Here is a 15882-nt window from a genome sequence, read left to right on the forward strand (position 1 = left end):
TTAATTTGGTGTGTTTCAAAGCAGACACTCTGACTAAGATACTTCGTTCAAGGAAACTTGCAGACCAGATAGAAACAACCATTTAGCATATTAGATTACTAATGTGTTTATAGCTGGGAGTTTTATGAATTCAGAGAAGTTAGCTTTACATCATTAACTGTGGAGCTGAGATCTATGTCTCCAAAAAGTTTTTAGACCTTTTCTGTAAAAATGGAATCTGAGGAAATATCTAATGCTTGTAAAGTCACCCAAATGAAAGAAAAAGGATATAAATGTAGAGAGCGATTCATTTATTAGGAATGGGGTAAGGTACATTAAGAAGCTATGGAAGAAACACGGGGTGAACTAGAATCCATTCCTGTGGCTTCAATTTCTGTGAGGGATAACTTGTTCGTCTGCATCATAGGTATTTTTTTTAGTTTATAGAAATTGTACCTGTGTTTTGGAAATCTTTAGTATTTTAGAATTGGTTTATGGTTAGGAAATGTTTAAAATAGAAATCCACTGTGAGTATTAAATGTGTTTTAAGAATGTTGCTTAGATTGAAACATTTATCACTGAAAACAAAATGAACTGTGTTTTAAACTACTTTGTTAGCTGGAAGTACAGTATCTTCTCCTTGGTAGGGAGAGGGGACCGACTGCTTGAATTTTCAGCTAAAGTTGCCATAAACAGGAAAGTGAACTAGCATTTGAAGATTGGGTAGTTACAGTATAATCTCCCTTTCGTGAGAGCACTTGTGGCTATTTATATCCAATAGGGCTTAAGGTCTTCATTTGAGTCTAGACCTTCGCGGTCAGCAGACCCAATACCATCACATTGTACCTGTATGAAACAGAGAAACATAGAAAATAGGTGCAGGAGTAGGCCATTCGGCCCTTCGAGCCTGCACCGCCATTCAGTATGATCATGGCTGATCATCCAACTCAGAACCCTGTACCTGCTTTCTCTCCATACCCCCTGATCCCTTTAGCCACAAGGGCCATATCTAACTTCCTCTTAAATATAGCCAATGAACCAGCCTCAACTGTTTCCTGTGGCAGAGAATTCCACAGATTCACCACTCTCTGTGTGAAGAAGTTTTTCCTCATATGCTACTATTATACTGTAACATTCTACAGTCTCTCTCCATTCTCCACTTCTTTCATTCTTAATTCCTCACATTTTCTCCACATAACACTTCACCTGCAACTTTCTACCCACTCAATGAATCTACCTTCCCAGCTTGCCAGCCCAGCTATTCTGGTACCTCCAGGAAATTTGACAACAATACTCTTTGTCCCTTAATCCATTTATTATAATTGTAAATAGTACACATCCCTGTAGCACTCAACAAGTTAGTCTGAAAGTAATTTACAATTTGTCTGTAGGCAGTTATTCTCTATCTGCCCTAATATGCTGTATTACCACACACCTCAACTCTGTTGTCACAAGCAGTGACTTATGATGTGGCATTTAACCGGAAATATATTTTGGAATGTCTTCTGGAAGTTCCTTGGTATACACATCACCAAAATCTCTCCTGGACTGTACATACTGGCCGTGTGTCTCTTCCACCTCAAGCGACTGAGGAAGTTCGGCATGGGCCCCCAAATCCTCAGGACCTCCTACAGAGGCACCACTGAGAGCATCCTGACTGGCTGTATCACCACCTGGTACGGGAACAGCACCCACCTTGATCGCTGGGCACTGCAGAAAGTGGTATGGGTAGCCCAGTGCATCTGTGGATGTGAACGTCTCTCCATTGAGGATATTTACAGCAACAAGTGCACAAGGAATGCCCGGAAGATCATCGGGAACACCAGTAACCCCGACTAGAACTGCTTCAGTTGCTTCCGACGGGCAAACGGCACCACAGCATTAAAGCCAAGGCCGACGGGCTACGGGACAGCTTCTTTCTACAAGCCATTGGACTTAAAAATTCATATGTCTGTACACTGCAATGGAGTCATTTACTCCTTCACATTGTGGGACCAATGTATGATTTAAGTAAATAAATAAAATATACTGCAAATATTCAAAGTCAAACTAAACTTATTATCGAAGTACATAGATGTCACCTTGTGATTCCTTTTCTTGCAAGCGTTTACAGGAAAATAAAGAAATACAATGACATTTATGAAAAATTATACATCGACAAAGACTGGCAATCAACCAACATGCAAAAGACAAATCATGCAAATAATAAAATAAAATAAATAATACTGAGAAAATGAATTGTGGAGTCCTTGAAAGTGATTCAATAGGCCATGACTCACTTTTGTTGTATTTATGTCTGTCTATTGTTATATCGTTAAAATTCCAGCAAATTCAAAGTGTTGATTCTGCTTTAGAGACTTACGATTTTCTGAAAGTTCCATTCACTGGTGGGACTTCCCTGGCACCGTGCAAACTAACTGGACTGCCATTGCCACAGGTTTGGGTGAGTGAGAGATAGATAGATAGATAGATAGATACTTTATTCATCCCCATGGGGAAATTCAACTTTTTTTCCAATGTCCCATACACTTGTTGTAGCAAAACTAATTACATAAGCAAAACTAATTACATAATTAGTGATGGCGACATGCGATGCTAACACTGGAAGCGCGGCAACACTAATGGGCTACCCAGCACAAACTTCACTGACGTAAAACGACGCATGCCACTGTATGTATTGATGTTCATGTGACAAATAAAAGCTAATCTTTATCTCTGGGTGGCAAAAGTTACATGAAAAGTGCTTTTGATCTTTATGGTTGGTCCACACAACCGTAAAACAAATTAAGAGTGAACACTGCAGATCAAATAAGACTCCAGGTTAAGTCCCACTAAGATCCAACTCAGCCAACTTTGATTAAGGCAACTGTAGGAGTGTTCAAAATACAGAATTTCTGACTAAACAGTTGTCACTCATGCTACCAGTTACCCTGATTCTGGGAAAATGCCCACTTCGTGAGCTAAACCAAAAGTATATTTTGTTGGATGCTTCCCATAGTCAAATTGCTGTCTGATAATCACATAGATAAAAATGCTGGTATTACACTCAATCGGCACAAGTAAGTTGTATAAAACTAATGAAACAATTTACTGATGCCAACTATCCTTAAACCTTTTTTATGCCATGTGGACCCCTTCTCAGATAAAATACACAGGATTACAAAATAAACCAATTACATGGAAGTACACTTTTCAAAATATTAGAAAACAAACACAAGAAAATCTGCAGATGCTGGAAATCCAGAGGAACACACACAAAATGCTGGAGGAACTCAGTAGATCAGGCAGCATCTATGGAAAAGAGTAAACAGCCAACGTTTCGGGCCGAGACCCTTCTCGACCTCAGGTTCTGAAGAAGGTTCTCAGCCCGAATCATCAACTATTCACTCTTTTCCATAAATGCTGCCTGATCTACTGAGGTTGCTCCAGCATTTTGTTTGCATTTTAAAAAAAATATGTGATATAGTAACACGAGTGAATCTGCAGATGCTGGAAATAAATAAAAACACAAAATGTTTCATCAGGAGAGTTGATGAAGGGTTTCGGCCCGAAACGTCGTCACTACCTCCTCCCATAGATGCTGTCTGGCCTGCTGAGTTCTGCTAGCATTTTGTGTTTTTATGTGATATAGTAACGTATGTGTTTCTTTATCAACACACTAAGTAACAAGATTAAATCACATTAAATTGTATATTTAAAGACATATCAATGTGAAGGCTGTTGGTACTCAGTTTGAATAAGAACATTAAACTGAGGGGCGGTCTTCGACAGAGCAACACGCATGTCGTGTTGGAAGTCCAATCACATGACTGGCCGATAGCTGGCCGCTATGCCTCACGAGTGTCTGCAGCAGGAAGACTGCGATCACGTTCGATCTAGCAGCTCGTCTAATAACTACCGTAATTTCAAAGTAGTGATCAGCATGCTGTAAATGCTATTTTGAGATATTTGTAACGACTGATGTGCTCTGAAAATACCTGTGATTCCTATTGGTAACAAGGTCACAGGTACAGCTAACGCTACTGCAGTTTGCTGCCTACATTCATCATTGAAAGAAGTGCTAAGTTTCAGTTGGAGGTTAGTTTAAAAAAGATGTAATTTTTTTCCCATCCAAGTTCACAGACCCCCCCCCCCCCCAAGAATCTATCCACAGTCCCATGGGTCCCTGAACCCCAGGTTAAGAAGCCCTTATATAACATATTTGAAACAAGAAACACCAGAGTCTATTAGCATATAATTATTTTTTTAAATTCCCAAATAATTTAAGCAAAAATATATTTTCAAAGTTAAAGGGGTTTGCGCTTGCAAGTTATCATTCAATATTACAAATGAGCCACTTTCTTCTTTACTCCGAGGTGTCTGCAGATGTTACTTCATTGACTCTTGTATCATTCCAAGTTAGCAACTAAAATAAAGGGACAGCGGAGCCAGCAGTGCTCTCTATGACAGTGTCCAGGGAAAGGCAAGCATACTTTCCTCTGACCCCTTAAGTAAACAATCCACTAGAATTTCTCCCTTCCCACGCCCTCACGTTCCCTCTTATGCAATGTCTCTGCAAATCTCCCGACACATCTCTAGACTGTACATGCCAGGATTCTTCCTCACGTACATGAAATATTACCTGCCAGCAGCCTATCTATCTTCAACCGGCCCAACTGTTAGCTGAGAAGCTGGGTGAAAATGATATTGTAATATAATCTTGAAATTAAAATTTTGAAGGACGCCCAGATTCCATAAATAGCCATTAATATTAACCCTCTGTGAAATCCGGACCAAATGCCAGTACACGATCATTATCAAGCAATTATCAAAAATATTTCTAATAATAACCTTCATCCCCATACTTCCTCTCAGTCCCACAAGGGGCTTTTCTTCAAATGCTCCACATGCTTTAAGCTGAGAGGTTGACAGGAACTTTGAAAAATTGTCAGCCAAGAAGCTCATTTTACCCTACAAAGTTCTTCTTTGCTCTACTCACATACATACTGCAACTTGGGGCTCGTATACATACTGGGAGTTGGAGGGGGTGAGTAGTAATTATATAACTATAGCTTTTATTTAACATTTACAATTGAAGTGGAGAATTGAAATGAAGATTTTGCTCTACAGTATAATCAAGTATTTCTGAAGAGGGATGCAGTAAAAGTGCATGCATATAAAGATTCACACACAAAGTGCTAGAGGAAATCAGCATGTCAGGCAGCATCTATGGAAATGAATAAACAATCCTCATTTTGGGCCTAGACCTTTCTTCAGGATTGGCAAGGAAGGGGGAAGACATCAGAATAAAAAGGTAGGTGGAGGGGAAGGAGGATAACTGGAAGGCGATAGGTGAAGCCAGGTACGAGAAAGGGAAGATGGAGGCACACCAGGGTTAGGTGATAGGCAGGCAGGAAGAGGTAACAGGCCAGAGAGGGATATAGAAGAGGGGAGGGGGAGAATTTTTTTTAAACAGGAAGGAGAAATCAATATTCATACGATCCGGTTGGATGATACCAGTATTAAAAATTTCCTGTTTTAGAAATGCATTTACATTGCGAAGAGAAAAACATTAATTACACTGAGTAAACCCTAAAGGATTATTAGGTCTTGTCCTTGGTTATTTTCTTGTGCCTATTTAAAGAATAAATAACAACCAAAGGTATGTAAATATGTATGCTATCATCCCTTAAACAAGCTTTAACATCAATAAGACTATTTTTTGCACATAGTATGCGATGTCAGGATTAGTCAGGTGGCGTTCAGGTACAGTAATAAGGGATATGTACTTTTTTTTTGGAAGTATAACAACAGTATGTCAAAGCTGAAAATCACACCATGTATATAACACTACAGTATTTGATACTTATAATGATGCTGAGTTACACCACTGGATACGCTGGGACACATCATCAGTGATGTAACCTGGAGTCATAGGGTGTTTCAGGTCTTTCAATATCAGACACCCTCACCCAGGCGACCCAGCCAGGGTTAATCAGGCCCCAGCTCGTGTCCCAGCAGCACTCAAACCTCGTGATCCAGAGCTATTTGGAGGCTGGTGCCACAGCCTCTGTAACAATTCTGATGGCTCCTTTCTTTCCTTTGCAGACCCCCTGCCCCCTGAATGCCGGGGAGAGGGTAGGTTCTGTATAGCAAGAAGACAGCAAAACCTCTACACCCCACCTCTACAAGCTCACATCGTGCCATCCACCCCTGTCTCTGGCACTGCTCTACCAGCTCCTGGTATTTGGATTTCTTTCACTCAAATGCCTCCTCATTCTGGTCTCCCCAAGGCACTGTCAGTTTTACCACGGTTTCCGACAGAATGTCCATGTCAGGCCTCAGGGATGATGATGCAGTGACATCAATTAATTGCCTGCCAAGATTGACTTTCACTTGCCAGTCAGACACCATGGCGAGCAAGCCTGCTGGTGATCTATTAACTTACTGACACTGAAACTTCAAGTCTGAACAAACTCCCATCTGGTTTAAAAAGTAATAAAAACGGAGAAATACCAGACATCTGTATGCCCATCTTTCCTTTTAGTCAGTTTACATCTTCATTAACTATAACATTTGTTCTGAACTATCGCTGCTTACTAATAAACTATTCAGAAAACATTTTCAGTTTTAACTCACTCTATATTAAACCTCATCATATTTGCCTGCAGCACAAAAGCACAAAAACAATCTATGCCTCTCAACAGGGATTAGCAAATCTCAAAGCTAAACGGTCAGAATAACCCATTAGTCTCTAGGGGAAAAAGCAAGCTGATTATGCAAATACATTCCTTAAAAAAATCATCACCCAACAGTGTCACACCCAAACCAAGGGAAAGAAAATTAACCTGGTTTTAGCGACATCTATTAGTCAAATTCTGCTGGCCAAACCAATATACATTAAAAGTCAAGTTTAAAGACAAACTTGGGTCTATTCAAATAGCAAGTAAACTATTTTCAGCCCTGAAATATTTAAAACATACTTTTCAATGGCTATCACTTACAGATTTTAAAATCTTCTCAACTATTCTAGCAATCCACATGCTCCACACTTATCACTCCCGATCTGACAGCCACTCACAGGGGCTCCCAACCGGGGTTCATAGGACCCTCCGTTAATAGAGGGGTCCATGGCATTAAAAAGTCATTAAAAATGAATCCAGAGGATATTAAAGAAAGCTTGTAAAAAAATATATATTTCAGATTCTCCACTATCAATTTTCCTCTTGTGTAAGCTGACACACACGTCTGCGTGACCAGACGAATTATATATTAGCCATACCGGCTGTCCCAGCAATGATGTAAATCAATGTTTGCTTAAAAACTGTACAAACTAGTTTAATGTTGCTGATGTACAACACACACATTTAACGCAAATTAATTTTGCATTAATGCAAACCCTACTTTAAAAAAAAGTCTTAACACTGAAATAACAACCTCAATCTTTATTAGCAAGTTACTTTTTTTAAAAGAAAGAAATTAAGCATGAAAATGTTTACCTCTGAGCTCCTTACTTCTCAGCCAGTACCTCCTTTGTTAAACCTTTGAGATTTCCTTGCTGCTCACTGGTGAAGAGGAAATGATGGCCTTTTCACAAGCTCAGATGATTCATCTGGTAAGCTCCGCCCCTCATCGTGATGTCAAGCTAAACTGACACGGTATTTCCTTCTTACCAAAGATCCACTGTCTACTTCGTTTACTTGTGGCTACTTAGCTAACCAGCTCTACTCTAACATTAGTTACAGGAGACAGTTTTAAAAAAAAGCAACTTTTGAGAGATTGTATACAATATTTATGTGTTTTTTTTTAAAGGCCCTCCGATGGTCGGGGTCAACCATGGACATTGCGTCCCAGCTCTCTACATGATCTCCAAGAGGACCGCAACCTCGTTGTAGGGTTTGGAGGCCTGTGTGCCTCAACGACCCAGAGAGCTATGCTGGCTGGAGTCAGGGCTCTATGCTTTGGCTCTTGGTAGGGTCAATCATGCCAAACAGACCAGAGGAGAGGCCAGACGAGAGTGGTCCACTAGTCCTCCAGGTTCAAGGGTTCAGCTCATGGCTAACAACCCTGACTGGTAAAACAAAGTTGTTACGGAAACAGCAACGAAGAATCTGTCTACACGTGAGTGCAACGGTATTCCCGAGTCTCCACCTGGGACCTGTGTGGCGGACAGTAGTGAAAACTGAGCTACTGACGTGATGAAGGAAACCCTGAACACTGCCAGAAATGGAGGACTTTCATTGCTGCCCAAAATGCCAGCAATGTAATAGGCAGTAAGTCTCTAAATGATACGCATGCTAGGACAGTATGATCTGCTGCCCCTCTCCACGCAGCTGATGAATCCACAGGAACTGCAGAGACCGATACAGTTTGGCACGAGTGACATCGCAGGAGTTGCCAGTCAGCATTGAACTCAACGTTGGATTGCCTCAGGGACTCCAGCTCCAGAATTTTCCCTTAGGGTTTGCCTTCCCCAATGAGTGCGTATTGCCACAAGGGACTGGAGATGTGGGATCGGAGTTTTCCCTCTCCCAGATGAACTGCCAATGACAACTGACAAGCCTCATCCATCCGTAGCAACTGGTTTTAAGGCACCAGTAAGCCACCTTTGCCCCTGCTCTGGTCAGTAAAAGCAGTTCCACCAGGCTTCATAGCTAAACCACGTGTGAAGGCCAGGAGCTGGATGTGGTTGTCAGATCTATTTGAGACCCCATTAGGAGCATTTAGTAGGTAGAAGGAGCTGATCCCCGCTGCCAGCCCCCTAAGGAATCGAGAAAGCACTACGCTCGATCAAAAATGATTGCAACTACATGTCTGAATGCAGCTGAAATTTTACACGGTTTTAAATGCTGGCCCTGGCTTGGAAAAGTGCTTTGGTTGTGGGGCATTGCAGGGTAGGGTGCAGGAGGTAATGGCAGGAATAGGCTGTACAGGAGCCACATCCGAAAGCTGTCATCAATTTACAAGCCAGCCAATGGTAACAACTTGGCCTCAGTCTAACACAACAGGCTGGCTGGTTGTTCAACCAGCAGTATGGCCCTTTGTTGCTCAGCACAATGTTCAGCTGAAATCCTTGGCCTACAAACTGAAAGGATGTATGTATGGGCCAACAAAAACGTAAGCTGTCTTCACTAACTTTAAGCTTCATCTTCAATTATCTTTATGTTCTATGGTGATGGACAGATGCCCCAAATTCTTCCAACACAGGTTTCTGACTACAGGCAAAGACTGAAATAATGAGCCCTCCCTCCAAAAGTGAGATGATGGCATTCCAAACAAATAAAAGTTTAGTTACTGCAGGATTTCCATGTGAACTGTATTTTAAATCTGGACGGTTGTGTATTAGTCTTCTGTATCCAGGATACCAATCAACAAGCCAAAATCTATGACTTTTAGTGAAAATTGTAAATTCTATTGTTCCTGTTGGTGATTTTCTATAGGAGCAATCGATCAGATTTTTGTGTGCGAGAGAGATTGGAATTGCTGGGTTTTTTTCTTGCATTGGAGGGGTTTGGGGGTTAGGGCTTTGATGTTCCAGCTCCTGTGTCTGGGTGGGAGATCTGTTAGTTTTTGTGCAAGGGAGAGTTGGTTGGGGGGGGGGGAGGGTTTGCAAGTTCTCTTTCTTTTTAGTGTAGGAGTGAGGTTGTCGTCTTTTCTTTCAACAACTTTTATGCTTTTTCTGTATTGCATGGCTATCTGAGTAAGACAAATCTCGGAGTTGTATTCTGCATATATACTTTAATTACAGAAAGAATCTTTGAACCTCCATTGTGTAACATGATTTTTAAAAAATAATTTTAAAGACAGACATTATAATCATTTGCCATCTCATTTCTTGACATTCATATAGTACATAGCCCAAGAGCAGCCACAGAATTACATCCCATCATGTTCTGTAAGGGGGGCATTGTATCCCCCACACTAACATTACCATCAGGTTTTGGGACTTACTGATTTAGAAACACACATCAGGAGAAGCACTGGGCATATTCAAAATCCGGTTTAACACCACTGGCATATGTCATGAAATTTGTTGTCTTTTCGGCAGCAGTACAATGCAATATATGATAATATAGGAAAACAAGAATTATAGTGTATATATTAAATAGTTAAATTAAGTAAGTAGTGCAAAAATAGAAATAAAAATTTATTGAGTTGGTGTTCATGGGTTCAATATCCATTCAGAAATCTGATGGCTGTTCCTGAATTATGTTTGAAAAGTACTTTGAATTTTACTTTGAACTTAGAATCGCTGAGTGTGTGCCTTCTGGCTTCTGTACCTCCTTCCTGATGGTAACAATAAGAACAGTGCATGACCTGGGTGATGGGGGTCCGTAACGATGGATGCCACCTTTTAGAAACATCGTTCCTTGAAGACGTCCTGGACCACAAACAAGAGAAGATTTGTAAATGCTGCACACCCAAGCAACACACACAAAATGCTGGAGGAACTCAGTAGGCCAGGTAGCGTCAATGGGAAGGGGTGAACCGTTGACATTTTGGGCCGAGACCCCACATCTTTTTCTCATCAAAAAGATGAGAAGTCAGAGAAAGAAGGTGATGGTGGTGGGGGGGGGGGGGGTTAAGAAAGCAATGAGAACAAAGCTGGGTGGTGGGGGCCATTAATGAAGGATGCCACTTTTTTGGGGCATCGCTCCTTGAAGATGTTCTGGATACAACAGAGGCTAGTGCCCGTTATGAAGCTGACTGAGTTTACAACTCCCTACAGCTTATTTTATTCTGTTCAGTAGCTGCCTACCCAAACCCAATACCAGACAAGATGTAGCTAGTTAGAATGCTCTCCACGGTACATCTGTAGAACTTCTTTCAACTTCTCAATGAAAACTTTCATGTTACGCTTCTGGATTGGGGAATTGATAGTAAGGAGTAGAAATCAAGGGCAAGTGAGTGAAGGGAAACTGCAGATAAATTAGACTGCTGAACTGCACAAAAATTACCAGCTGAAATTGCAGTGTGAGACCCAGCCCATAGTGCAGGGCTAATGATCGAACGTTCCTACGTATTCGGAGAAAATGGGAAGTGGAAAGAAAAGGGTGTGGGGGAGGGAGCAGTGTTGATCAGAGAAGCTCCTGCAGCACTGAAAAGGATGAACTATTTGTGAGGTCAAATAGAATTTATTTAATTAGAATTAATGAAAGATAATGGAACCAATATTGCTGGTAAGTTAGCGGTGTGCCCAGATGCAGCAGCCTCTACAGGGCCAATCAAAGGTACATGTCTTTTCACATCGTTGTACATTAAGAACTTGAACGACCGCAGGCCTACCCCTTCTGCCAGTTGTTCACTGGCGCAGCAGTTTGATGGGAACACACCAGTGGTCCCCAGCCCCCGGGCCGCGAAGCATGCAGGGGTGCAGCGGTAGCCAGAGCGCACCCAGCCAAAATAAACAAGCTAATTAATTAGGTGCCGCCCGGCACGTAAATGTCAGCCCAGATCAGAGGCCAATCGGTCCGCAGCCCAGAGATTGGGGACCACTGTACTACACAGGCAGAATTGGGGTGCATAGGTATTGTACAGTCCAACAGTGAGTGATTTTCTCAGTCGTATTTCTTGTGATTGCAAAACCCTTCTAAACATTGATAATCTCGAATGCTAAAAGTCCAGTTCAATGGATTATTGGTGGGACCCACAGAGATAATAGGCAATAGGTGCAGGAGCAGGCATTCGGCCCTTCGAGCCAGCACCGACATTCAATGTGATCATGGCTGATCATCCACAATCAGTACCCCATCCTGCCTTCTCCCCATATCCCTTGACTCCGCTATCTTTAAGAGCTCTACCTAACTCTTTCTTGAAAGCATCCAGAGAATTGGCCTCCACTGCCTTCTGAGGCAGAGCATTCCACAGATCCATAACTCTCTGGGTGAAAAAGTTTTACCTCAACACCGTTCTAAATGGCCTACCCCTTATTCTTAAACTGTGGCCTCTGGTTCTGGACTCCCCCAACATCGGGAACATGTTCCCTGCCTTTAGCGCAGTGGTTCCCAACCTTTTTTTGGCCATGCCCCACCTAATCACCTCTAAAATCCTGATGCCCCCTGTGGTGATATATAATTCTTATTATTCAAAAAGTGAACTCCTATTCACCTGGAGGAAGCCTAAAAGACCATTAACTTGGTTTAAACAAGCTTCCAAAGAACATGGCATTCATGAAAGAGAAAAATAAAAGAACCAAAGGGCTGTTAAAGTTCTGAGGAAGAAATTACTAAGAAATTGTAAAAAAAAGAACATTAAGTGATATTAAAATAATAATAATAAATAAAACAATGCCGATTCGTTTCTACAGCATACAAAGACAGATACACCGTTTAAAAGAGATGACGCAATGTACACACCTTCACACCACCAAGAACCGAAAGCTACTGCAAAAAGCAGCATTGGCGCGACCTCGTACGAGTTTCTTACGCGTTTGGACTTGTTCATTCATTCCTTCCTACATCAGTCAATTCATTAATTTAATTATGAAAGCCATTTGATGGTTGTAATGATGGCGATACACTATATATGCAGTACATACGCAATTACACGTGTACATACGCACAAGTATTTTTATGTATGCATACTGTATATACACATATGTATTAACTCGCACACACACTCATACTCACACAGACTTACTAGAAAAAATTCACTGTTAATAACTCATTCTCGAATTGCCCCCCTTAAAAATCAAATTACGCCCCACATTGGGAACCACTGCTCTAGCGTGTCCAATCCCTTAATAATCTTATATGTTTCAATCAGATCCCCTCTCATCCTTCTAAATTCCAGTGTATACAAGCCCAGTCGCTCCAATCTTTCAACATACGACAGTCCCACCATCCCGGGGATTAACCTCGTGAACCTACGCTGCACTCCCTCAATATCAAGAATGTCCTTCCTCAAATTTAGAGACCAAAACTGAACACAATACTCCAGGTAAAAATAAACACAAAATGCTGGCAGAACTCAGCAGGCCAGACAGCATGTATGGGAGGAGGTAGTGACAACGTTTCGGGCCGAAACCCTCCTGATGAATCCTTTTTTATGAAACCAGCAAAGACCAGCAACAAAGGCAAACGATCAAAAATAGTGATAAAAACTGACGAAATTAACTAACGTATCCAACTCCTCTGTTCGAGAAGGTGGGGAAAATACCTGGACACAGTGGCGAGTGGAACTACAGAACATGCTCCTGTGAACACTGCAGACAGCCAGGGATTTTCCACGGGAACCTGGTGAGCTGGGGTTAGAACCCAGTCCACACCACTATGCAGTCAAAGAATAAAGAGCAAGGAAAAAGTCCTTGAATAATCAACAAGAGTGCTCATTGATAAGTTTGCCTGCATCCACCATCAGGGACCCCCACCACACAGGCCATACTCTCTTTTCACCGCACAGAATCACTCAGATTTAATGTCACCGCCAAGTGTCGTGAAAACTGTTGTTCCTACGGCAGTAGGACAATTAAATATCCAACGAAATATATTATTCTCTATAATATTGAGGGGAAAAAAGTGAACTACATTAAGTATATACATGTCTATTAAATAGTTAAAATAAGTAGTGCAAAAATAATAGAAATAAAGTAGAGGTTGTGCTCAAGGTCCATTTCAAAATCAGATGGCGGGGGGAAGAAGCTGTTTCTGAATCGCCTGGTGTGTGCCTTCAGGCTTCTGTACCTCCTTCCCGATGGTGACAGTGTGAAGAGGGCATGTCCTGGGTGGTGGGGATCCTTAACGATGGATGATGCCTTCCTAAGGCACCGCTCCTTGAAGATGTCTTGGATACCATGGAGGCCGGTAGCCATGATGGAGCTGACTAATTTTACAAGTTTCTGCGAGTTAGTTCAACCTTGAGCAGTAGCCCACCCTCCATGGAAAAAGCCTGCTTGCATTTACCCTGAGGTCGGGTGGAACTACAACCAAAGGGCATGGATTAAGGATGAAAGGTAAAAATTTTAAGGGGAACATTAGGGGAAACTTCTTCAGTTACAGGGTCAGGAGAGTGTGGAATGAGCTGCCAGCTCAAGTGGTGCTTGCAAGCTCAATTTCAATGTTTAAGAGACGTCTGGATAGGTACGTGAATGGTAGGGATATAGAGGGCTATGGTCACAGTGCAGGCCAAAGGGAGTAGGCAGCTTAAAGGTTCAGTGCAGACTAGATGGGCTGAAGGGCCTGTTTCTGAGTTGTACTTTTCTATGACTCCATGGCTCACGACAAATGTAAAGAACAAAATACAGAGAAGGTAACAGAAGCTCCCTGGAAGGTGCTAGGGATTTATGATAACTGCATTCAGACCAACGACAGTAGCCAAGTTGAATGATTCTACGGCCACAAGTGAAATCTGCTTCCATCATGTTCTAGGATCCACTATGACGACTCTATAGGGTAACCATGTATGGGGACGTCTATTTATGCGTCAATTTTGCGCAAGGGAGACAAGTTTCCAATCACAGGACCAGAACCTCACTTTCTGATAACCATCTGGTGGCTGCTATGCACCAACCATCAGAGATGCATAAACATCCTCCACTTCTCAAAACTGAAGTAGAGCAAGTCATTCTCAATCCAAAGGGGCTGAAAGAGGAACAAACACACAGTTAAGACCCAAGCTGAATAAAGAAGCTGTGCAGGAGAAGTTAGCAATTAATGAAAAGGAGGGGCAAAGACTGAGTATGCAAATAGATCTGTGGCAAAAATAAAAAGTAACTAAAAGGCTGACAATCATGTGAACTACTGGGGATTATGAATAGGCGCGGTCAGGCCATATTCAAATCCATCAATCTCTATGGGATTAGGGCTACACACCATAAATTCAAAGTAAATTTATTTTCAAAGCACATATGTCACTAGATACAACCCTGAGATTCAGTTTCTTGTGAGCATGCTCAGTAAATCCAACCAAGACCCGTAATAGAATCACTGAAAGACTGCACCCAACAGGGCGGACAACCAGTGCACGAAAGACAACAAACTGAAAATACTACAGAAAAAATAAGTAATAAATAACTCAGCAATATATTTCACGAACACGATATGAAGAGTCAAGACGGCGCCAGCGAACAAAAATTCCTCAGGCGACGTCTTTCAGATAGCAAATCTATCCAATTATTTCACTTCGTCTATGCATTCTGCTTGTTCTGTGTGTTATGGAAACTGTTGGAGCCTGCGACATACACTTTGGAAGTCCATCAAAGGATCCAGCACTACGCTGTGTCTGGAGAGCTGCCTCGTGGAGATTTGAGACGGTGGGGGGTGGGGGGGGGCAAAAGGACCAAGAGTACAAGCTGACTGGAGATTTGTGTGATGATTGGACTGGACTTATATTGGCTTGTTCAGCTTATCAGTGTTTTCTGTTTTTGTGGATGATCGGCAGGTGGGTGATCTGTTAATTTTTTAAGTGTGGGAGGGTTGGGGGATTGGTGCTACTGTCACTGTACTTTTCTGCGAGTGAGGGTGTCGGGGATTGATATCGTGGCTGCTTTTGCTGTGGCAGAGAGAGGATTTAGAGATCTGCGAGTTTTATTTCTTTTTCAGTGAAGGGGGAGTCGATGTCTCCTCTTCCATCAACACACATGGTCTACCTGTATTTTATGGCTACCTGGAGAAGATACACATCTGAGTTGCATCGTACATGCACACTTTAACAATAAAATTAACCTCTGACCTTTGAGTCACAAAGCCACAGGTTGTTGGGAGTGTTTCAGTGATGGGGCAAGTGAAATTATCCACTTGGTTCAAGAGCCAGACGGTTGAGGGACAATAACAGTTCTGAACCTGGTGGTGTGAGTCCTGAGGCTGCTGTACCTTCTTCCTGATGGCAGCAGTGAAAAGAGAACATGTCCAGGGTCGTGGGGAGTCCCTGATGATGGATGCTGCTTTCCTGAGCCAATGCTCCGTGTAGATAAGCTCAATAGTGCAG

At 42.0% G+C, this 15882-nt stretch overlaps 1 protein-coding gene across 2 annotated transcripts in view; it reads right to left on the minus strand.

The window, feature by feature from the left end:
- cobll1b (cordon-bleu WH2 repeat protein-like 1b) overlaps positions 1-15882 on the minus strand; it is a 170061-nt gene that overhangs the window by 86460 nt on the left and 67719 nt on the right. The window contains exon 1 of one of the 2 annotated variants that reach the window (XM_073047432.1): positions 7458-7532. The exons of the other annotated variant lie outside the window; for it this stretch is intronic. The gene's annotated coding sequence lies outside the window, so the exon portion shown is untranslated. Of the gene's footprint in view, positions 1-7457; positions 7533-15882 lie in introns of those variants that run through there. 2 annotated transcript variants of the gene reach the window in all.

This window comes from Hemitrygon akajei, chromosome 5, assembly GCF_048418815.1.
Source record: "Hemitrygon akajei chromosome 5, sHemAka1.3, whole genome shotgun sequence".
Taxonomy (NCBI): domain Eukaryota; kingdom Metazoa; phylum Chordata; class Chondrichthyes; order Myliobatiformes; family Dasyatidae; genus Hemitrygon; species Hemitrygon akajei.